This window comes from Haematobia irritans, chromosome 3, assembly GCF_050003625.1.
Source record: "Haematobia irritans isolate KBUSLIRL chromosome 3, ASM5000362v1, whole genome shotgun sequence".
Classification (NCBI taxonomy): Eukaryota; Metazoa; Arthropoda; class Insecta; order Diptera; family Muscidae; genus Haematobia; species Haematobia irritans.
This window is the reverse complement of record NC_134399.1, coordinates 16,438,553-16,465,128: the sequence shown is the minus strand read 5'-3', so window position 1 is coordinate 16,465,128 and position 26,576 is coordinate 16,438,553. Positions and strand designations below refer to the sequence as shown.

General features: G+C 30.6%; 1 protein-coding gene across 1 annotated transcript in view; it reads right to left on the bottom strand.

Moving 5' to 3' along the window:
* Positions 1-26,576, bottom strand: part of LOC142230234 (uncharacterized) — a 487,637-nt gene that overhangs the window by 244,856 nt on the left and 216,205 nt on the right. The window contains exon 4 of the mRNA XM_075300874.1: positions 24,428-24,488. The gene's annotated coding sequence lies outside the window, so the exon portion shown is untranslated. The remainder of the gene's footprint in view (positions 1-24,427; positions 24,489-26,576) is intronic.

Genomic DNA, 26,576 nt, shown 5'->3' with positions numbered 1-26,576 from the left:
AGCCCATGTGTTGCCATGTCAAAATCGTTTGTCATAGTTTAGACTATCCTAAAAGTATGCCACATAAACCATAGGGAATACTTTGAGTATTCACAAATAAAACCACAAAGGCTTTGGCGGGTCATAGCCTACTTGGGGTGGGGTGTGGGGCGAAAGAGTCGTAAGTAGATGATAAGAATTGTGGTTGTTTGCTGCAAATGCATTGGTGCGTATAGAAAATTAACTAAATCACGACTTAAATACCAATGTGATGCCATATTCAAGCTCCTTTTCTCCATTTAGGTAAAAACTGACATGTCTCCATTTACCCATCCATTCATTCATTCAAACATGAAACCCGCGGTTGGTGTGGCATTTAGAGCCTAACATAATCCTCAATAAGCCTTATGCCCCGTTTTCTTGGGCACATCCCCCTTCCCCTATAGTTAGGAGAATGTGCTATAAAATCGAATGCTCTTACACCCTCATTCACACACACACACACAGACACAATATAGAATATCAATAGCTCATGAACGGAAACGGATACTTTGTCTTTTCTAGAGACACAGCTCATAGAGGTCTCTTTGTTTTGTTAGTGGCTTTGGTTTGTTGTCTGCCTATGTGTGTGTGTGTGCGTTTGTGTTATCTTCTCTACATTCATTGCTAATACAATGAAACGTTTTCACTTATAAACAAAGCCGCTTCCGTTGAATTGAAAACAATTTGATTTTCCCAGAGAGATTGGTTACAAGGTACAGTGGCTGTGTAAGATTGAAGGTAATCGTAAACTAAATCAGGGATTTTCTTAATATGGTCTTGTATCTAAAGCCCATAAAACATTTATACATTTTCGAAGATACAAATAGTCAAAGTTATTAGGTTGGAAATAAAAACTATAAATACAAATGGTATCAAATGGAAATGATGATATCGCTCTAGAGGTAATAGAGTATCAAGGTGGACACAGTTGTTAAAATTCTACCAAAAATGACAGATTTTTTACTCTTTGATAGGGTGGTCGGATTCTCGGTGTTCTGGTAGATATAGACAATTTTGTCAAAATTTTATTTCTATAGGAAATAATAGATAATTTTGTCCAAATTTAATTTTTGTAGAAAATTTATTTCTACAGAAAATTTTGTCATTTTATTTTTATAGAATTTTTTTTTATTCTGTAGAAAATTTTGCTAAAAATTTATTTCTATAGACAATTATGTCAAAATTTTTTATCTATAGAAAATTTTGTTAAAATTTTATTTCTACAGAAAATTTTATTAAAATTTTATTTCTACAGAAAATTTTGTTAAAATTTTATTTCTATGGAAAATGTTAAACAAGTATACGTTGCCCTATTTATAAGCTAAGGAAATATGAGTCATAGCAATTTCCTACGCCCACTATTCTCCTCAATAGGTTCTTCTTTAATTCATTCCTTTACACTCTAATGTATGTGGTATTTTCTCAGATACGATATTATAACAAGCTTTTATTTAATACCAAAAGCACACATACACAAACACATATACACAAACACTCAATAACTTACACCATTATTTAATTAAAAAATTTTGTCACAATTTTATTTCTATAGAAAATTTTTTCAAAATTTTATTTCTATAGAAACTTTTCTCAAAATTTTATCTCTATAGAAAATTTTGTCAAAATTTTATTTCTATAGAAAATTTTATTTTTATAGAAAATTTTTTCAAAATTTTATTTCTATAGAAAATTTTCTCCAGACTTTATTTCTGCACATAATTTTCTCAAACTTTTTTATTCTATAAAAATTATGTCAAAATTTTATTTCTATAGAAAGTTTTGTCAAAATTTTATTTATATAAAAATTTTCTCAAAATTTTATTTCTATAGAAAATTTTAACAAAATTTAATTTCTAATTATATTTGCTTAGTTCGGCTTGAGGTCATGTGAATAAAAACAGATGTTGTTGTTTTTTGAGTTGTATTTTTATATTTAAAATTTTCCAATATTTCGAGACATCTCCGATGCTCGTCTTCAGGGAAATTACTTTAAACAAAAAGAAAAAAGAAAATTTTATCAAAAATTTTATTTCTATAAAAATTTTGTTAAAATTTTATTTTTATAGAAATTTTTGTCAAAATTTTATTTCTATTGACAATTTTGACAAAAATTTAATTTCCATACAAAATTTTGTCCAAATTTTATTTTTATATAAAATATTGTTCAAATTGTATTTCTATAGAAAATTTTGTTAAAATTTGATTTCTATAGAAAATTTGTCAAAATTTTATTTCTATAGAAAATTTTGTCAAAATTTTATTTTTATAGAAAATTTTATAGAAATTTTATTCCTGTAAATAAATTTTGTCAAAATTTAATTTCTATAGAAAATTTTTTCAAAATTTTATTTCTATAGAAAATTTTATTTCTATAGAAGATATTATGAAAACTTTATTTCTAGAAAAAATTGTAGCAAAAGTTTATTTCTATAGAAAATTTTGTCATAATTTTATTTTTATAGAAAATTTTATCAAAATTTTATTTCTATAGAAAATTTTGTCAAAATTTTTTTTATAGAAAATTTAGTTAAAATTTTATTTCTATAGAAAATTTTGTTAAATTTTTATTGCTATTGAAAATTTTGTCAAAATTTTATTTCTATAGAAAGTTTTGTCAAAATTTTATTTCTATAGAAAATTTTCTCAAAATTTTATTTCTATAATAAATTGTAGCATAATTTTATTTCTGTGGAAAATTTTGTCAAAATTTAATTTCTGTAGAAAATTTTATCAAAATTTTATTGCTATGAAAAATTTTATCGAAATTTTATTTCTATAGAAAATTTTATCATAATTTTATTTCTATAGAAAATTTTGACAAAATTTTATTTTTATAGAATGTGTTAAACAAGTATTCCTTGCCCTAATTATGAGCTAAGGAAATTTGAGTCTTTGCACTTTCCCACTCCTACAATTTTCTGTAGAAAATTTGTCAAAATTTTATTTTTATAGAAAATTTTGTCAAAATTTTATATCTATAGAAAATTTTTCAAAACTTAATTTATTTATATAGAACATTTGCCCAACATTTTTTATTCTAGAGAAAATTTTGTTAAAATTTTATTACTATAGAAAATTTTGTCAAAATTTTATTTCCCTAAAAAATTTTTTCAAAACTTTCTTTCTACAGAAAATTTTGTCAAAATTCTATTTCTATAGAAAATTTGGTAAAATTTTCATCTCTATAGAAAATTTTGTTAACATTTTATTTCTATTGAAAATTTTGTCCAAATTTTATTTTTATAGAAAATTGTGTTTAAATTGTATTTCTATGGAAAATTTTGTTAAAATCTGATTTCTATAGAAAATTTGTTAAAATTTTATTCCTGTAGAAAATTTTGACAAAATTTGATTTCCATAGAAAATCTTAAGAAAACTTTATTTCTATAGAAAATTTTGTCAAAATTTGGTTTGTATAAAAGGTTTTGTCAAATTTTTTTTTCTATAGATAATTTTGTTCAAATTGTATTTCTATGGAAAATTTTGTTAAAATCTGATTTCTATAGAAAATTTGTCAAAATTTTATTTCTATAAAAAATTTTGTTAAAATTTTATTCCTGTAGAAAATTTTGACAAAATTTGATTTCCATAGAAAATATTAAGAAAACTTTATTTCTATAGAAAATTTTGTCAAAATTTGGTTTGTATAAAAATTTTGTCAAATTTTTTTTCTAAAGATAATTTTGTAAAATTTTGTTTTTATAGAAAATTTTGTTCAAATTGTATTTCTATAGAAAATTTTGTCAAAATTTGATTTCTATAGAAAATTTTGTCACAATTTCTTTTCTATACAAAATTTTGTCAAAATTTTATTTTTATAGGAAATGATGTCAAAATATTATTTCTATAGAAAATATTGTCAAAATTTTATTTCTATAGAAAATTTTAGCAAAATTTTATTTCTATAGAAAATTTTAGCAAAATTTTATTTCTATAGAAAATTTTGTCAAAATTTTATTTCTATAGAAAATTTTGTCAAAATTTTATTTCTATGGAATTTTTTGCCAGAATTTGATTTCCATAGAAAATTTTGTCAATATTTTATTTCTATAGACAATTTGGTAAAATTTTCTCTCTATAGAAAATTTTGTTAAAATTTTATTTCTGTAGAAAATGTTGTCTACATTTTTATAGAAATTTTTGTTGTCTACATTTTTATAGAAATTTTTGTCAAAATTTTATTTCTATTGAAAATTTTGTCAAAATTTTATTTCTATAGAAAATTTTGTTAAAATTAGATTTCTATAGAAAATGTGTCAAAATTTTATTTCTATAGAAAATTTTTTCAAAATTTTATTTTTATAGAAAATTTTATCAAAATTTTATTCCAGTAAAAAAAATTTGTCAAAATTTTAGTTCTGTAGAAAATTTTGTCAACATTTTATTTCTATAGAAAATTGGTTAAAATTTTCTCTCTATAGAAAATTTTGTTAAAATTTTATTTCTATAGAAAATGTTGTCAACATTTTATTTTTATAGAAATTTTTGTCAAAATTTTATTTCTATAGAAAATTTTGTCAAAATTTTATTTCTATAGAAAATATTATGAAAACTTTATTTCTATAGAAAAATGTAGCAAAATTTTACTGTGGAAAATTTTGTCAAAATTTAATTTCTGTAGAAAATTTTTTTAAAATTTTATTGCTATAAAAAATTTTATCGCAATGTTATTTCTATAAAAAATTTTGTCAAAATTTTATTTCTTTGAAAATTTTGTCAAAATTTTATTTCTATAGAAAATGTTAAACAAGTATACTTTGCCCTAATTATAAGCTAAGGAAATTTGAGACTTTGAGATTTTCCACTCCAACAATTCTCCTCAGTAGGTTCTTCTTAAATTTATGCCTTAACACTCTAATGTATGTGGTATTATAGGTATTTTCTCAGATACAATATTATAACGAGCGTTTATTTAATACCTAAATCACACATTCACAAACACACACACACACATACTCAATCACTTACACCACACATATCATGAACCGTTTTAAATGTATTTTACACAGTAGTCCTTTTTGATGCATGCAAATACTAGAGTTGGTGTTTTTTTCGTTGTCGTCGTTGGAGAATGCTTTTAGTTTCCATTCTCTGGTTTGAGTAGCTGCTTGCCGCTGCCATGCTTTAACTAATCAGAGAGCTTTTTGTATTGCAAAATATTTGGCTCAATGACAAAAAAGGCTTAAAGTGTTTTACAAACAGCCTGAGCCATATATGAACATTTAGTCAGGCAGGATCTAAGCACTCACATACTCTTAATGCCAACACACATTTGCGTTTATCCAGTGTGGGGTATAAGTGTGGGATGGTGGGTGATGGGTGGTAAGTAACCCTATTGAATGGTAGGGGAAACAATTGGCAAATAATTTTTAGCCTAGAAATAATGTTGGAAAATCTGGCACATAGTATGCTTATGTCTTTGGGTAACAAAATGCTTTATGGTTTAAAGATTTCTACTCTTTTTGGTTCGGTGATTTAAATGTGAGCTAAGGGAGCTATTTGTTTTAATGGTAATCTTGCCTATAGGATCGTTTTTTGGTTGGGGGGAATTTTGATAAACCTTTATTTAAAAGTGAGATGGTGATTTGTTTATCACCATCATATGATGGAGGGAATACTAGGTATACCATTATGTTTGTCGGCCATTGACATATTGTGACAAAATTTTCCATAGAAAAAAAAATTGACAAAGTTTTCTATAGAAATAAAATTTTGACAAAATTTTCAATAGACAAATTTGGATAAAATTTTCTATAGAAAAATTTCTATAGAAATAAAAAATTTTGTATAGAAATATAATTTTCTATAGAAAAACAATTTAAAAAAATTTTCTATAGAAATAAAATTTTTTTATAGAAATAAAATTTTGACAAAATTTCCTATAGAAATAAAATTTTGACAACATTTTTAAAGAAATATAATTTTGACAAAATTATCTATAGAAATATGATTTCGATAAAATTTTCTATAGAAATAAAACGTTAACAAAATTTTCTATAGAAATAAAATTTTAACAAAATTTTCTACAGAAATAAAATTGTGACAAAATTTCTATTGAAAAAATTCTGACAAAATTTCCTACAGAAAAATAAAATTTTGACAAAATTTTCTATAAAACATTGACAAACTATTCTATAGAAAAACACTTTGACAAAAGTTTCTACAGAAATAAATTAAAAAAAATCTATAGAAATGAAATTTTGAAAAATTTTTTTATAGAAATAAAATTTTGAGGATGTGGAAAAAAATTTTATAGAAATGAAATTTTCTATCGAAATAAAGTTTAAAAAAAAATCTATAGCAATAAAATTTGGAAAAAAGCTTTTATAGAAATAAAATTTTGACAAAATTTGCTATAGGAATAAAATTTTGAAAAAATTTTCTATAAAAATAAAATTTTGACAAAATTTTCTATAGAAATAAAATTTTCTTATTATTTAGGCTTATTTGCACTATTCAGTCCATTGTGATACCACAAATAGAGAACCTATCATCCATCATGTGTTGTGTTGCCCGAAAGAAATAAATAGAAATAAATTTTTGACAAAATTTTCTATAGAAATAAAATTTTGACAAAATTTTCTATAGAAATAATATCTTGACAAAATCTTCTATAGAAAAAAAATTATATTTATATAGAAAAAAAATTTATAAAAATAAAATTTTAAAAAAAATTTTTATAGAAATAAAATTTTGACAAAATTTTCTATAGAACGAAAATGTTGACAAACTTTCTAAGGAAAAGTTTGGATAAAATTTTCTATAGAAATAAAATTTTGACAAAATTTTCTAGAGAAATAAGGTTTGATAAAAGTTTCTATACAAATAAAATTTTGACAAAATTTTCTATAGAAATAAAATTCTGACAAAATTTTCTAAAAAATAAAATTTTGACAAAATACATATAAACATAAAATTTTCTATACAAATAAAATTTTGACAAAATTTTCTATCAATAGAAATAAAATTCGGACAAAATTTTCTAAAGAAATAAAATTTTGACAAAAGTACGTATAAAGATAAAATTTTCTATAGAAATAAAAATTTGACAAAAGTTTTTAATAGAAATAAAACGTTAACAAAATTTTCTATAAAAATAAAATTTTAACAAAATTTTCTAAAGAAAAAAAAAATTGACAAAATTTTCTATTGAAAAAATTCTGACAAAATTTTTTACAGAAAAATAAAATTTTGACAAAATTTTCTATAAAAATTTGAAAAGTATTCTATAGAAAAAAAAGTTTGACAAAATATGCTACAGAAATAAATTTAAAAAAAAGTCTATAGAAATAAAATTTTGAAAAAATTTTTTATAGAAATAAAATTTTGAGAAAATTTTCTATAGAGATAAAATTTTGACAAAATTTTCTGTAGAAATAACATTTTGTATAGAAATAACATTTTGACAAACTTTTTCTATAGAAAAGTTGGGATAAAATTTTCTATAAAAATAAAATTATGACAAAATTTCCTATAGAAATAAAATTTTGAAAAAATTATCCACTAAAATAAGGTTTGATAAAATTTTCCATAGCAATAAGGTTTCGATAAAATTTTCTATAATAATAAAATTGTGACAAAATTTTCTATAGAAATAAAATTTAAAAAAAATCTATAGAAATGAAATGTGGAAAAAAATTTTGACAAATTTTTATAGAAATAAAATTTTGACAAACTTTTCTTAGAAATAAAATTAAAAAAAAAATCTATAGAAATAAAATTAAAAAAATCTATAGAAATAAAATTTGGAAGAAAAACTTTTTATAGAAATAACATTTTGACAAAATTTTCTATAGAAATAAAATTTTGACAAAATTTTCTATAGAAATAAAATTTTGACAAAATTTTCTATAGAAATAAAATTCTGGCAAAATTTTTTAAAGAAATAAAATTTTGACAACATTTTCTATAGAAATAAAATTCTGACAAAATTTTTTAAAGAAATAAAATTTTGACAAAATTTTTAAAGAAATAAAATTTTGACAAAATTTTGTATAGAAATAAAATTTTCTTATTATTTAGGCTCATTTGCATTATTCAGTCCATTGTGATACCACAAATAGAGAACCTATCTTCCATCAATATGTGTTGCACGACCTGAATTTCTGGACTATTTGTAACTGAGTCCAGAGATATTGGATAACTTAGACTTTTAGCACGTGTTTACGAAGGTTAAGTCCTTTAAATGTCCAATGTCTTGTAAATTTAATGTCGACTTTTAATTTTCTATAGAAATTTTTGTGAAAATATTCTTTCTGCAGTCATAGAAAATTACTTGTATATTATTTTCTTAGTTTTCGTCAAAGTTTAAAAATTCTTTAAGAAAGCTTTAAAGAATCTCTCCGTTTGTTTTGCAAAAAAAAAAAAATTAAACAAAGAAAAGAAAAGATCGACTTCTGACCGCTTTTCTCGTATTCGCACAACATTTTAAGAAAATTAAAAAAAATGATATTTCAAACAGCAACTTCATTTTACAATCATTTGAATTCCATTAGCAAAAGCTGAGAGTAAAAAAAAGATAGCAACGATTCTTTACCCATACAAAATCAAAAGAAATAAGGAGTTCTTTTGAATGCTCTCATTTCAGGAGGAGTAGTAGGAGGAATCACATCAAGTGTAGAAAGCGAATGCCGGCAATGGGACAAAAAATGCGAATGTAGTTATCATTTATCTGCCAAGAAAATGTTATTATCCAAAGTGAATATATTTAAATTGCAAGCAAAAACTAGTGCACTGACATTTCTCCATGCATGATTGTACTTTGCAAAAAGTAGTTGTATTTGAAAATTCCAAAGAATATGAAGAATTGCAAGGGGTGTTGGATTTAACAAAAAGGCATTTTGAATGAAATGGCTTCTTTTGATTTTAATTTAAAAAGTTTAAAGCGAAATCAAAGTTAACCTAGGTCAAGATGAAAGCCATAATGAAGAAGGGGTTGGAATTTCCAGTTACATCAGTTTTTCATTACATATCTAAAGAGCTGGTATGTAAAAGTTGGGGCAGTACATTTGTTGGTACAAATGAACTAAATTTAGTACACTTCACACATGAAAAGTACAGTGATAATACAGTGACCTATTTTTGTAAAATTTAAATTAGTCAAATCGTCAAATTAGTCTTCATAAAAGCAAAAAAACTCAAATTTTTGAAAACTGATTAAATTTTTAAAAACTGAATAAATTTCTATCCTGGGGTACGTATAAGTAATATTAATTTTTGGTTCCTTGGGGCGAATGATAAATTTGAATGAATGAATGAATGAATGATACTCTAAAGGAAATCATTTTAGAATTCCATGTTTCTTCAAAATTTGTGATAATTTTCTCTACAGAACCTTTGGAATATACAAGACCAAAGATTATCTTAAAGAAAATCATAATTTTATTTATTATATACGCTTATTTAATTTCTCACATTTCATATGATTGTCTCATATGTCCTCGTACTATATGTATGTGAATATAATTTTTTGGCTATATTTTCTTTCAAACTCTTGCCATGAATACCAAAAAAAAAAAAAACTTGTACGAAATTTAATGTGAGTTATATCTTAAGTGTACTTTCAGCCAAGGCGATTATGTGATGAGATATCAAAAATGTTCATAATTTGTTTTTCATTTTCTTTTTCAAGATATACCCGGTTTTCTGATATGAGTTTATATGATGCAAGTCTTAAAGTTTACTTTTGAATATTTATGTTAGTGAAAGTTTATTAATTGTTTCGCTGTTGAAGGTATGTTATTCAGAAAAAAAGTTTGTAATTATAAAACTATTAATGGAGAAAAGCTACACTTTGAAAGCTTTTATGAATTATTTTTATTTGGTAATAAAAATATATATTAAAACTTTCTAGATCATATGCAGACACTTTTATAATGCAAAATATGAAATTGAATAAGATGATAATGGTGTTTTATATGACTTCATATCTTTCACCATAGAAGGGGAATATGGAATTTTATTGAAAAATTTTGTCAAATCGAAGTAATCGAATTGTTATGATTGAACCACTTCTGATTCCAACCATAATCGAGTAAACGAATTTAGCAAAAAAAAAAAAAAAAAACAAGTATATATGGCCGTAAGTTACGCCAGGCCGAAACTTATGTACGCTCCACCATGGATTGCGTAGAAACTTCTACTGAAGACTGTCATCCAACTTTTGCCGATGACAAGGTATCTTAAAACTTCCTAATACCGTAATATATACAACGTAGTCCATACGTGATATATATTAAACTTTAAATGGCCGATTAAATACGTATATAATTAAGTTTGAAAACATTTTCTATAGAAATAAAATTTTGACAAAATAAAATTTGGACAAAATTTTCTATAGAAATACGATTTTAACAAAATTTTCTATAGAAACAACATTTTGACAAAATTTACTATAGAAATAAAATTTTTACAAAATTTTCAAAAGATTTAAAATTTTGACAACATTCTCTATAGAATTAAAATTTTGACAATATTTTATATAGAAATAAAATTTTGCCAAAATTTTCTATAGTAATAAAATTTGACAAAATTTTCTATAGGAATAAAATTTCGACAAAATTTTCTATAGAAATAAAATTTTGCTAGATTATTTGTGCTCGAGTGGCAAGCATAATTATGAACCGATATGGACAAATTTTTTGTGTGATTGGGGATCGGCTATATATAAATATAGACCGATATGGACCAATTTTTGCATGCTTATTAGCGGCCATATATTAACACCACGTTGCAAATTTCAACCGGATCGGACGAATTTTGCTCCTCCAAGAGGCTCCGGAGATCAAATCTGGGGAACGGTTTATATGGGGGGGCTATATATAATTATGGACCGATATGGACCAATTCTTGCATGGTTGTTAGAAAATATATACGAACACGACGTACCAAATTTCAACCGGATCGGATGAATTTTGCTCCTCTAAGAGGCTCCGGAAGTCAAATCTGGGGATCGGCTTATATGGGGGGCTATATATAATTATGGACCGATATGGACCACTTCTTGCCTGTTTGTTAGAGACCATATTCTAACACCACGTTGCAAATTTCAACCGGATCTGATGAATTTTACTCCTCCAAGAGGATCCGGAGATCAAATCTGGGGAACGGTTTATATGGGGGGCTATATATAATTATGGACCGATATGGACCAATTCTTGCATGGTTGTTAGAGACCAATACTAACACGACGTACCAAATTTCAACCGGATCAGATTAATTTTGGTCCTCTAAGAGGCTCCGGAGGTCAAATCTGGGGATCGGCCTATATGGGGGCTATATATAATTATGGACCGATATGGACCACTTTTGGCATGGTTGTTAGAGACAATATACTAACACCACCACCGTGGTGCAATGGTTAGCATACCCGCCTTGCATACACAAGGTCGTGGGTTCGATTCCTGCTTCGACCGAACACCAAAAAGTTTTTCAGCGGTGGATTATCCCACCTCAGTAATGCTGGTGACATTTCTGAGGGTTTCAAAGCTTCTCTAAGTGGTTTCACTGCAATGTGGAACGCCGTTCGGACTCGGCTATAAAAAGGAGGTCCCTTGTCATTGAGCTTAACATGGAATCGGGCAGCACTCAGTGATAAAAGAGAAGTTCACCAATGTGGTATCACAATGGATTGAATAGTCTAAGTGAGCCTGAAATATCGGGCTGCCACATAACCTAACCTAACCTAACCTAACACCACGTACCAAATTTCAATCGGATCGGATGACTTTTGCTCCTCTAAGAGGCTCCAGAGTTCAAATCTGGGGATCGGTTTATATGGGGGCTATATATAATTATAGGCCGATGTGGACCAATTTTTGAATGGTCATTAGAGAACATATACCAACACCATGTACCAAATTTCAGCCGGATCGGATGAAATATATGTAATTATGGACTGATATGGACCAATTTTTGCATGGTTGTTAGAGACCATAAACTAACACCATGTAACAAATTTCAGCCGGATCGAATAAATTTGCTTCTCTTAGAGACATCGCAAGCCAAATTTGGGGGTCCGTTTATATGGGGGCTATACGTAAAAGTGGACCGACATGGACCAATTTTTGCATGGTTGTTAGAGACCATATACTTACACCATGTACCAAATTTCAGCCGGATCGGATGAAATTTGCTTCTCTTATAGGTTCCGCAAACCAAATCGGGGGATCGGTTTATATGGGGACTATATATAATTATGGACCGATATGGACCAATTTTTGCATGGTTGTTAGAGACCATATACTTACACCATGTACCAAATTTCAGCCGGATCGGATGCAATTTGCTTCTCTTATAGGTTCCGCAAACCAAATCGGGGGATCGGTTTATATGGGGACTATATATAATTATGGACCGATGTGGACCAATTTTTGCATGGTCATTAGGGACCATATACCTACACCATGTACCAAATTTCAGCCGGATCGGATGAAATTTTCTTCTCTTAGGGGTTCCGCAAGCCAAATCGGGGGATCGGTTTGTATGGGGGCTATATATAATTATGGACCGATGTGGACCAATTTTTGCATGGTCATTAGGGACCGTATACCCCCATCCTATGGTGGAGGGTATAAAAATGACAATTTTAGCGGCTAAACTCGAACTTAGATGGAAAAGGATAGTAATTCATGACCACCCCCAGAAACTCGAAAACATTATCCAAATCGTATAAAAAATTTTTATATAAAAAACTTATTTATTCATCGATCTACGATAGGTTAGGTTAGGTTAGGTTAAAGTGGCAGCCCGATTAAATTTCAGGCTCACTTAGTCTATTCAGTCCATTGTGATACCACATTTAACTAAAAGTACCTATTACATATGGGCACTTCTAGTCTTAACCACTGAACCTTCTCTATTATTTACTTTTGTGGAACCAACCAGATTGCTCCAAAAACATTAACAAACTGCTTAAGTTAACGTTTTCCAGGTCAGCCAGTAATCTAAAGCTATATGCTCCTAAAATTCGCTTACGCCTTACACAAAAAGCAGGACACTCACACAAGAGGTGTTTAATTGATTCCTTTTCCTCCACATAATGACAGCTCATACAATAGTCATTATACTTCGCACCAATAGTTTTTGCAAATTCGCCTATCAAGCAGCGACCCGTTATAGCAGATATCAGGAGTGCTATCAGACGCCTTGAGAACACTAGCATATCTAGTGTGCGGTTTAAGTTTAAATGGGGCCATATTTGCTTGGTGACGCTACAACCCTTGCAATTTTCCCATCGAACATTGGCCATATTAACAGCTCTCGCACGCAGTAAGAGCTTGCAGGTGGCCAGAGGCATACCAACAGATTCTAGTTCGCCTGGAATATGTAAGGTAGTTCCTAGCCTTGCTAACACATCTGCTTCACAGTTCCCCGGTATGTTCCTATGACCAGGCACCCATATTAGGTGAATATTGTACTGCTCAGCCATCTCGTTGAGAGATTTGCGGCAGTCTATGGCCGTTTTTGAGTCAAGGAACACAGATTCCAAGGATTTTATTGCAAGTTGACTGTCTGAGTATATATTAATGCCAATATATGTTGGAACATTACTTCTTAGCCAATTCACCACCTCTCTTATTGCCAATATTTCAGCCTGAAAAACACTACAGTGATTAGGTAATCTTTTCGCTATTCGAATTTCCAGATCTTTAGAATATACTCCGAATGGACAAGTGGGCCATTCAATTTGGAGCCATCAGTATAGAAATCTATATATCTTTTATTCCCTGGGGTCTGTGTACACCACGCCTCACTGTTGGGAATTAGGGTTTCAAACTTTTTGTAGAAAAGTGGTTTTGCCAGGGTGTAATCCACTACGTTAGGCACATCTGGCATTACTTTGAGGACCGAACTATGACCGTACATTTTTTCCGACCACAGCGATAGCTCGCGCAACCGCACAGCCGTTGTTGCAGCTGACTGTTTGGCCAAAATGTCTAAAGGCAATAGATGTAGCATGACATTAAGGGAGTCTGTTCCTGTCTTACTAAATGCGCCTGAGATACATAAGCTCGCCATACGCTGAACTTTATCTAAACAAGTCGGTTTCTGAAGTTCCGGCCACCAGACTACAACACCATATAGCATTATAGGTCTAACCACTGCCGTGTATAGCCAATGCACAATTTTTGGTCTTAGTTCCCACTTTTTATACCCTCCACCATAGGATGGGGGGTATATTAACTTTGTCATTCCGTTTGTAACACATCGAAATATTGCTCTAAGACCCTATAAAGTATATATATTCTGGGTCGTGGTGAAATTCTGAGTCGATCTGAGCATGTCCGTCCGTCCGTCCGTCCGTCTGTTGAAATCACGCTAACTTCCGAACGAAACAAGCTATCGACTTGAAACTTGGCACAAGTAGTTGTTATTGATGTAGGTCGGATGGTATTGCAAATGGGCCATATCGGTCCACTTTTACGTATAGCCCCCATATAAACGGACCCCCAAATTTGGGTTGCGAGGCCTCTAAGAGAAGCAAATTTCATCCGATCCGGCTGAAATTTGGTACATGGTGTTAGTATATAGTCTTTAACAACCATGAAAAAATTGGTCCACATCGGTCCATAATTATATATAGCCCCCACATAAACCGATCCCCAGATTTGCCTTGCGAGGCCTCTAAGAGAAGCAAATTTCATCCGATTCGGCTGAAATTTGGTACATAGTGTTAGTATATGGTCTCTAACAACCATGCAAAAATTGGTCCACATCGGTCCATAATTATATATAGCCCCCATATAAACCGATCCCCCGATTTGGCCTGCGAGGCCTCTAAGAGAAGAAAAATTTCATCCGATTCGGCTGAAATTTGGTACATGGTGTTAGTATATGGTCTCTAACAACCATGCAAAAATTGGTCCACATCGGTCCATAATTATATATAGCCCCCATATAAACCGATCACCAGATTTTGCTTGCGAGGCCTCTAAGAGAAGCAAATTTCATCCGATCCGGCTGAAATTTGGTACATAGTGTTAGTATATGGTCTCTAACAACCACGCAAAAATTGGTCCACATCGGTCCATAATTATATATAGCCACCCTATAAACCGATCACCAGATTTGACCTCCGGAGCCTCTTAGAAGACCAAAATTCATCGGATTCGGTTGAAATTTGGTACGTGATATTAGTATATGGTAACCAACAACCATGCATGAATTGGTTCATATCAGTCCATAATTATATATAGCCCCCATATAAACCGATCCCCAGATTTGACCTCCGGTGCCTTGTGGAGAAGCAAAATTCATCCGATCTGGTTGAAATTTGGTACGTGGTGGTAGTATATGATATTTAACAACCATGCCAAAAGTGGTCCATATCAGTCCATAATCATATATAGCCCCCATATAAACCGATCCCGAGATTTGGTTTTGGAGCCTCTTGGAGTAGCAAATTTCATCCGAGTCAGTTGAAATTTGGTACATTGTGCTAGTATATGGCCGTTAACAACCATGCCTAACTAGGTCCATATCGGTCTATAGTTATATATAGCCCTCAGATAAATCGATCCCCAATCACACATAAATTGGTCCATATCAAGTTCATAATTGATTATAGCCCCCATAAAAGCGACCGCCATATTTCAATTCTGGCTCCCTACGTACCGTGCAAAAGTCCATATCGATTCGTAATTATTTGTAGACTTACATAGCTTTTTGTCTAATATATACCACGTGTGGACTAATTCACAATTTAGAAAACGATTTAAGATACCACAACCCAAGTAATTCGATTGTGTCTTTCGTAGAAGTTTCTACGCAATCCATGGTGGAGGGTACATAAGATTCGGCCTGGCCGAACTTACGGCCGTTTATACTTGTTCCCTATTGCCTTTTTGCACGAGTACAAAGCTACCGTGGCTTTTCTCGCCCTCTCTTCAATATTAAGCCTAAAATTCAGCTTCCTGTCCAAAATAACGCCAAGGTATTTTGCACACTTACCAAAGGGAATTTCAGTACCCCCTAAGGAAATGGGCCTAACCGTGGGAGTTTTGCGATCTTTGCAGTACATGACTATTTCTGTCTTTGCTGGATTTACACCAAGACCATTATCTTTCGCCCATTTCTCAGTCATCCGGAGAGCTCTCTGTATAATATCTCTGATTGTGGATGGGAATTTTCCCCTGACTGCTAGCGCCACATCATCTGCGTATGCCACCACTTGTATCCTTTCTTTTTCTAGGGAAACCAGAAGGTTGTTTATAGCAACATTCCAAAGAAGAGGTGATAGAACTCCTCCTTGAGGAGTGCCTCTGTTCACATACCTTTGTATGTTCGATCTACGATAATTCGTGACCTGAAAACCTCAAAACTCTCTCGAAGTCCGCTTCTAGCTTGAGTACCCATCAGGGCTGCCAATAAAATTTTAAGAAAAATCTTCACTTTTTCACCAAAAAGTCGTCATAATCGGCACTTGCATTATAAAAATCGTCCAAAAATCGGGAATTTAAATAATATTAAAATAAATGCATCCAGATTTTATATCCTAACCCACATAGTGTTTTGGGGATTAATAACTTTTATTGATTTTAGACTCCACAAAACATACTGATCGACTCAAAATCACCTCCTGAGTCGATTTATTCGTATTCGTCCGTTCATCGGTAGGTCTGTCTATGTATTGTTCGCAGGATGCCGGTCGCAATTATTTTGATGAAACTCGGTTCAGTGCTTTTTGAGCCCAAGGACGAACGATATTGAATTTGGAAAAAAAATCGGATCACATTTAGATATAGCCCCCATATATATGCATCGCTCGTATTGAGCTAAATAGGTCGTTTTCAAATTTAATACAAGATAATTAAGTACTCTTAAAGTAAGCAAAATTTAATCGAAATCGGTTAAGATTTCGGATTCGCTCGATTTTACCAAATTTTTGAACCGAGTAAATATCGTCATTTTCGAGGCAAAAATAGGAAACTGCTATTTTTTGAGTCAAAAATCGTCAAAATGCCGATAAATCGGCAAAATTGGCAGTCCTGGTACCCATAGTCTTGTAATCTTTGTTGAAAGCTACATATATGAGCTTCTATCCGCCTAAACTCAGTCTCGATTTTATTTTACTTCAAATGTCTTTAATATATATAAAAATTAATTTATGTTAGTGGTAAAACATTTTGAGCATATTATTAAAACACTTTACTAAACATCAAGGTTTAAGACCTCTTTTGAGATTGCCATATTTACCTAAAAAATCACTTATCTCTAAATTGAATATCAAATGAGTTTGCTTTATAATTTTTGCATTTTCATTTAAGAAAAAACAAACAAAAAAAAAACATCATTGTGAGTATTCGTTTTATTTTTGAAGGTCCTAAGAAGTCTGATGTGTGTGTGTGTGTTTGTTTGTGTGTATGTGTCATATCATTTTTGTGTTGGTGGTTTTGAGTACAATTTATTATTTTGAATACTTTTGTAAAGAAAGAAAACACTTTAACACTCTTATGAATAAAGAGAGCGCGAGAGAGCGGGAGAAAAAGGAGAAGAGTAAGTGAGAAAGATCTTATAAGAAATTCCTTGAACCTACAAAAACAATGTTGTTGTATACTTCATAATATGATATGTGAGTGGCGACCCATGCTCCTATGTATTCCCACAGCTTTTGTACAATGAAGAATTTTGCATTATATTTTATTTTGTGTGTATGTGTGTGCGTTGTTGTTGTTGTTTTTTTGTTCATGATGTTTAAGCACTTTCGCCAACTTGAATAGATAGTGTTGGCCCTGTTGAGGCAGGAGAAGATTGGCATATAAAAACAGGATACAAAATTTTCCTTGCAACAAAGGCAACTTTACAAGTCGCACACAAAAAAAATTGCCTCGTAAAATATGCAAATCTCATAAAATGTTATTTTAGCTTTACACGCACACCCATTCAGATACAAAATTATTCTATTACAAATGTAACCACACTAAAGACAACGCACGCACACATATATGTAGACAGTGGGGAAATTTAGAAGGTCGGCAAGAATAAGGCCTAGAAAAAAATCTAGGCATTTTAGAAATAAGTGACGATGAATTTTTGCATAGGAATAGCCATCGATGATGAACTTTTCTATAGAAAGAATTATCGACGATGAAATTTTTTTAAAGGAAAAGTCTTCGACAACATACTCCTCCATTAAAAAAGTCGACGATGATGATTGTTTAAAGGATAAATCATCGACAATGAACTTTTAGGTTAGGTTAGGTGGCAGCCCGATGTATCAGGCTCACTTAGACTATTCAGTCCATTATGATACCACATTGGTGAACTTCTCTCTTATCACTGAGTGCTGCCCGATTCCATGTTAAGCTCAATGATAAGGGACCTCCTTTTTATAGCCGAGTCCGAACGGCGTTCCACATTGCAGTGAAACCACTTAGAGAAGCTTTGAAACCCTCAGAAATGTCACCAGCATTACTGAGGTGGGATAATCCACCGCTGAAAAACTTTTTGGTGTTCGGTCGAAGCAGGAATCGAACCCACGACCTCGTGTATGCAAGGCGGGCATGCTAACCATTGCACCACGGTGGCTCCTTTTGAACTTTTCTATAGGAATATTTATCGAAAATTGGCATTTCTTAAGGAGAAGTTATCGACGTTTCACTCTTCTATGGAAAAAGTCATCGACAACATACTTTTCTATGGAAAAAGTCGACGATGATGAACTTCCCTATAGGAAAAGTCATCGACGATGGACTTTTTTATAGGAAACAATTAAATTTTCTATACGAAAAATCCTCGACGATGAACTTTTCTACAGCAAAAGTCGTTGATGATCAAATTTTCGATAGGAAAAATCGTTGACGATGAGCTCTTCTATAATAAAAGTAGTCGAAGATGAGCTTTTCTGTAGGAAAAGTCATCGATAATTAACTTTTCTATAAAAAAAAGTCATCGACAATGAATTTTTCCATAGGAAATGTATTCGACAATGAACTTTTCAATAGGAAAAATAATCGATGATGAACTTTTGTATAGGAAAAGTCATCGGCGATAAACTTTTGAATAGGAAAAGTTATTGATGATAAATTTTTCTATAAAAAAAGTCATCGACTATAAACTTTTCTACAATAAACGTAATCGAAGATGAACTTTTCTATCAGAAAAGTTGTCGACGATAAACGTTTCAATAGGAGAAGTCATTGACGACTATGAACTTTTCAATAGAAAAAGTCATCGATGATGGAAAAAAAATGTTGACGATGAACTTTTCTATAGGAAAAGTCATAGAGAATGAAATTTTCTATATGAAAAGTCCTCGACGATGAACCGTTAAGCAAAGTCATCGACGATGAACTTCTCTATAGCAAAAGTCATCGACGATGAATTTTTCTATAGGACAAGTCATCGACGATGAAATTTTTTATAGAAAAAATAATCGACGATAACTTTTCTATAGAAAAAGTCATCGACGATGAACTATTGTATAGAAACAGTAATCGACGATGAATTTTTCTGTAGAAAAAGTCATCGACGACGAACTTTTCTATAGAAAAGGTAATCGACGATTAACTTTACTATAGAAAAAATATCGACGATGAACTTTTCTATAGAAAAAGTTATCGACAATGAACTTTTGTATAGAAATAGTAATCGACGATGAACTTTTGTATAAAAATAGTAATCGACGATTAACTTTATTATAGAAAAAAAATCATCGACGATGAACTTTTTTATAGAAAAATCATCGACGATGAACTTTTCTATAGAAAAAGTCATCGACGATGAACTTTTCTATAGAAAAAGTCATCGACGATGAAGTTTTCTATAGAAAAAGTCATCGACGATGAACTTTTCTAAAGAAAAAATACTCGGCGATGAACTTTTCTAAAGAAAAAATCATCGACGATGAACTTTTCTATAGAAAAAGTCATCGAGGATTAATTTTTTTATAGAAAAAGTCATCGACGATTAACTTTTCTATAGAAAAAGTCATCGATGATTAACTTCTCTATAGAAAAAGTCATCGACGATTAACTTTTCTATAGAAAAAGTCATCGACGATGAACTTTTCTATAGAAAAATTCATCGACGATTAACTTTTCTATAGAAAAAGTCATCGACGATGAACTTTTCTATAGAAAAAGTCATCGACGATGAACTTTTCTATAGAAAAAGTCGTCGAAGATTAACTTTTTTATAGAAAAATTCATCGACGAAAAAAATAGTCATCGACGATGCACTTTTCTATAGAAAAACTCATGGACGATGAAATTTTCTATAGAAAAAATCATCGACGATGAACTTTTCTATAGAAAAAGTTATCGACGATGAATTTTCTAAAGAAAAAGTCATCGACGATGAACTTTTCTATAGAAAAAGTCATCGACGACGAACTTTTCTATAAAAAAAGGTCATCGACGATGAACTTTTCTATAGAAAAAGTCATCGAAGATTAACTTTTTTATAGAAAAATTCATCGACGAAAAACTTTTCTATAGAAAAAGTCATCGACGATGAATTTTTTCTATAGGACAAGTCATTGATGATTAACTTTTCTATAGAAAAATTATCGACGATTAAAAGTCACCGACGATGAATTTTTCTATAGGACAAGTCATTGATGATTAATTTTTCTATAGAAAAGTTCATCGTCGATGAATTCATCGACGATTAACTTTTCTGTAGAAAAAGTCATCGACGATGAACTTTTGTATAGAAAAAGTAATCGACGATGAACTTTTGTATAGAAAAAGTCATCGACAATCAACTTTTCTATCGAAAAATCATCGACGATGAACTTTTCTATAGAAGAAGTCATCGACGATGAACTTTTCTATAGAAAAAGTCATCGACGATGAATTTTTTATAGAAAAAGTCATCGACGATGAACTTTTCTGCTGAAAAAGTCATCGTCAATGAACTTTTCTATAGAAAAAGTCATCGACGATTAACTTTTCTATAGAAAAAATCATCGACGATGAACTTTTGTATAGAAAAAGTAATCGACGATGAACTTTTCTATAGCGAAAGTCATCGTCGATGAACTTTTCTATAGAAAAAATCATCGACGATGAACTTTTCTATCATCGACTTTTCTAATCATCGACGATGAACTTTTTTTATAGGAAAAGTCATCAACGGTGAACTTTTCTATAGGAATAGTCATCAACGATGGACTTTTCTACAGGCAAAGTCAGCGTCTATGAAATTTTGTATAGGAAATGACAGCTACGATGAACTTTTTGACAGGGAAATTGGTCGATGTTCGTTTTCTATAGGAAAAGTCATCTACGATGAGCTTTTCTATACGAAATGCCATCGAAGTTCGTTTTCTATAGAAAAAGTTATCGACTATGATTTTTTTTCTACAGGAAAAGTCATCGACGACAAAGGTTTTTATAGAAAAAATCATCGCCAATGAACTTTTCTTCAGGAAAAGACATTGACGATGAAATTTTGTAAAGGAAAATAAATCGACGATGAATTTTTCTTTAGGAAAAGTCAATCACTATAACCTTTTCTATAGGAAAAGTCATAAACGATGAAATTTTATGTAGGAAAATTCATCAACGATGAACTTTTTTAGAGGGAAAGTAAAAGACGTTGAACTATTCTACAGAAAAAGTCGCCAACGTTGAACTTTTCTACATGAAAAGTCATCGACGATAAAATTTTGTATAGGAAACGAAATCGACGATGAATTTTTTCCAAGAAAAGTCATCCACGATGAACTTTTCTATACACTGAAAAAAATATTTACATGGTATTAAAGATTATACAACCTAAATTTTAGGATGAGAATTTTACAAAATATTAAGGACGAATTTCTTTAAAATAATGAAATTTTAATTAAAATAAAGTTTATAATCTTTGCTTCAAAAAATTTTTTTCATTAAATTTAGGACACAAATTTTGTAAATTTTCGCCCCTTCGTTAAATTCGCTTGCCTTTGAACTAAGGCTAATATTTCTTAAAGTAAAGAAACATATTTTTGATTTAGAGAAATCGTTCTTAAATTAACTGAATTATTGAAACTTTAGATTTAAGATAAAAACCCTTCAAATATAGGTTAGGTTAGGTTAGGTTATGTGGCAGCCCGATGTATCAGGCTCACTTAGACTATTCAGTCCATTGTGATACCACAGTGGTGAACTTCTCTCTTATCACTGAGTGCTGCCCGATTCCATGTTAAGCTCAATGACAAGGGACCTCCTTTTTATAGCCGAGTCCGAACGGCGTTCCACATTCCAGTGAAACCACTTAGAGAAGCTTTGAAACCCTCAGAAATGTCACCAGCATTACTGAGGTGGGATAATCCACCGCCGAAAAACTTTTTGGTGTTCGGTCGTAGCAGGAATCGAACCCACGACCTTGTGTATGCAAGGCGGGCATGCTAACCATTGCACCACGGTGGCTCAAAAATATAGGTTAAGACTTATTTTGAGGATTTAGAGTTTTTTTGGAATTAAAATTTTTTTTTTTTTAATTAGAAGTATCCATTATAATTTGGATTTTTAAACTCGCATTTGTTTGTACGTGAGTACCTTTATTAATAAACCGCGAAAAGAGAATGAAAATTTGATAAATGAGATCTGTATCCTAATTTTAATTTTATTGATCCTAGATTTAAAGCCAGATATGTCGCTAAAAAAATTCTTTATTTTAAAGAAACCGAATCTTTGGCTCGGAATCAATACTAAAATTCTTAAGAGAAGGTAAACATTTTTTTGAGTGTAGGATGCAATTTTGTATAGGAAAAGTCATCGTCAATAAAATTTCTATATGAAAAGCTATTAAATATGAACTTTTCTATAGATCGGTGGAACTTTTCTATTAAAAAAGTAATCGAAGATGAACTTTGCTATAGGGAAAGTCATCAACGATAAACTTTTGTTGTGTCAAAGTAATCGAATATGAAAGGCCATCACCAATGAACTCAACGATGGGAGCCTTTCGTCGATAAGGTTTCTAGTACAAGGATATTAAAGCCCATGAGACAAAACAAAGTATAAGCTTGGGATTAACCAGTCCTTCCCTATGTTATTTTCCCTCGAAGGATTAATGCCATATTCAGGGCTTATAGTTAGCGTTCCTGCATTTGTATTTTCCCCTCTGGGTATATCCACTCACACCACTGCACCCACAAGTTCCTTTGGCATGTGAATAGATCCATTTACCTTATCCAAAAAGACACAACACTTACATTTAGACCCACGCAAAATGTTTTTTTGTGTGTTTTTTTTTTTTCATTTATTCATTTATGACACTGGATTCATATACAATGTCAGCGCCCTCTAGTGGGTGGTAAACTAAAAAAAAAACATTTGTACTTGTCAGAGAATGTCCTTCGAAACTCGTGAATGTATATGGAAAGACGGTCTCTCTCCCTCTCTTATTTATTCTCCGAGTTGGTGTCTGCATTTTAGTGTTCATCATCTGGGGAACAATGAAAATATTATAAATATGTATTTACATAAATAAAAATCCTACTTCATATGTAAATTTGTTCTTTTGTTGCTTCTCTGATGTATAAGGAAGTGAAATGAGGCTTTGAGCAAAACAGAAAAAAAAAAACACCATGAAATTGTGAAACGTGAAACTAATTTGTGCTTTGTAGAAAATATTAGCAAAACAAATTTGCTTAGCTGTTATTTTATTTTTGCTCTGTTCTTCTGTTTCTGTTTTTTTGTTGTTGTATTATATATGGAAATCGTCTAAACGACGATTATGGTGATGGTGATGGCATTGATGATAATGGTGTCTTTGATGACTAGTTTAGCGTAAATATGGAAATTATGACAAATTCTAAAGCAATTTCGGTTTTACGAGCCTGGTGTTGGGGAAGCATAAATGAAAGCAATTTTGTGAGAAAGAGAAACTCCTTCATAAAAGTCTAGTTTTTATAAAAATCAAGGGATGAAAGTCATAGGCTATAAATAAATGATGTGAAAATGGTTATGGTATTTTAAGAGGCAAAGAAAATAAGCATACCCTATTGTAAGGGCGGGAGAAGCGTGTTAAGCTTTCGGAAGGAAATGATCTATGTCTAAAGGATTTATTGGTCCGTAGCCAATAAATCTATATTTAATATAGCAAAGGTCAGGGGGTGTGTATAATTAATATTTATTCATGTGACAAGGGGGCGTATAAGTATTAAAGACAAAATATTAAGTATAAGTTCCATAGGTTAGGAGGGCGTTTTATGTAGTCTTCTTCAAACAACAGAAAATTGATAGTTCTAAATATTTAATAAAGGTTATTAAAAAAAAGTTTTGACGAGGCGAAACTCGTATTAAAATCAGTGCTTTAAGCTATGGAAATAAAAAGGCCTTAAATCGAGAAAAACAAAATATGAAAGAATTATAAGAATTTTGTAGATTTAAAAGGCATCAACTCTCATATCAGCTATTTATTCCTTGTGATTTCATTATTTTGAAAATCTATTTAAATTCGGGTCTTGTCTTACCTTTCGGGTATATATGATAGCCGCTTTGCTTAATGTTTAAGAAAATTTCAGTTGAAAATATCTGCAAATATAAAAAGGGTAAAAAAATGGGTAAGTCATTAAGCAATTGAAGTAAAACTTTAATTTTCTATAAGGAAAGCTATTAGGGAGGAAAATTTCTCTAAGCTAAGTTATCGCCTATGAACTTTTCTATAGGGAAAGTCATTGTCTATGAACTTTTCTATAAGAATAGTCATTAACGATGAACTTTTGAACAGGAAAAGTCTTCGATTTTGAAATCTTCTTTAGGGAATGTCAGTGACGATGAAATTTGCTATAGGAAGAGTGAGTGGCGATGAAATTTTTTATAAGAAAATCATCGAGTATGAACGTTTCTATAGGAAGAGCCATCGATGATGAACTTGCCTATAGGAAAATTTCTCAACGATAAACTTTTTAGTTGGGAAAGTAGCTCATGTTTATTTTCGTTAGGAAAAGTCAACGATGTTGAACTTTTTTATAGAAAGTCATTGATAATGAACTTTTGTTTATAAAAAGTCCTCGATGTTAAAATTTTCCGAGTAGAAAAGCCATCGAGCATGAACTTTTCTATAGGAAGAAACATCGACGATGAACTTTCCTATAGGAAAATTTCTCAACCAAGAACTTTTTAGTTGGAAAAGTAGCTGATGATTATTTTCTATATTAAAAGTCATTGATAACGAACTTTTCTTTATAAAAAGTCTTCGATGCTAAAATTTTCCTATACAAAACTTCACCATCGAGGACTTTCCGTGTAGTAAAATTCATAGTCGATAACTTTTTTTATAGAAAATTTCATCATCATTGGCTTTTCCTATAAAAACTTTTTATCTATAGGAAAAATAATCAAGAATAAACTTTTCCATAGGAAAAGGCATCGGCGATGAACTTTCCTATAGGAAGATTCCTCAACGATGAACTTTTCAGTAGTAGCCAAAAGGACCTTAATTCGTGACCACCCCCAAAAAATCAAAATTTTGATGAAAATCCTCAAAAAATCAAATTTTTTATATGAAAAACTTAAATTGCCAATATCTCCTTAAATATGCGTCCTAGAGACAAAAGGACCTTATTTCGTGACCAGCCCTCAAAAATCAAAATTTAGATGAAAATCCTCAAAAAATCAAATTTTTTATATGAAAAACTTAAATTGGCCAAATCCCCTTAAATATACGTCCTAGAGCCAAAAGGACCTTAATTCATGACCACCCCTCAAAAATCGAAATTTTGATGAAAATCCTCAAAAAATAAAATTTTTTATATGAAAAACTTAAATTGGCCATATCTCCTTAAATATGTGTCCTAGAGCCAAAAGGACCTTAATTCGTGAGCACCCCTCAAAAATCAAAATTTAGATGAAAATCCTCAAAAAATTAAATTTTTTATATGAAAAACTTAAATTGGCCATATCTCCTTAAATATGTGTCCTAGAGCCAAAAGGACCTTAATTCGTGAGCACCCCTCAAAAATATAAATTTAGATGAAAATCCTCAAAAAATCAAATTTTTTATATGAAAAACTTAAATTGGCCATATCTTCTTAAATATGCGTCCTAGAGCCAAAAGGACCTTAATTCGTGACCACCCCTCAAAAATCAAAATTTTTCTGAAAATCCTCAAAAAATAAACTTAAATTGGCCATATCTCCTTAAATATGCGTCCTAGAGCCAAAAGGACCTTAATTCGTGACCACCCCCCAAAAATCAAAATTTAGATGAAAATCCTCAAAAAATCAAATTTTTTATATGAAAAACTTAAATTGCCAATTATCTTGGAAAAGTTATCGACGATGAACTTTTCTATACTAAATAGTACCGACGATGAACTTTTGTCGATACAAAAGTCATCGACGACGATGTTTTTATAGGAAAAGTTATCGACAATGAACATTTCTCTATGACGGTGAACTTTTCTAGAAAGAAAGTCATCGACAATGAATAAACAATAGAAAAAGTCACTAATGATGAACTTTTTATACGAGTAATCGAGAATGAAATTTTCCACAGGAAAAATCATCGACTAAGAACTTTTCGTTAGGAAAAGTGAGTTTTCTTTAGGGAAAGTTATTGATGATGATTTTTTCTTTAAGAAAAATCATTGATGATGAACTATTGTATAGGAAAAGTCAT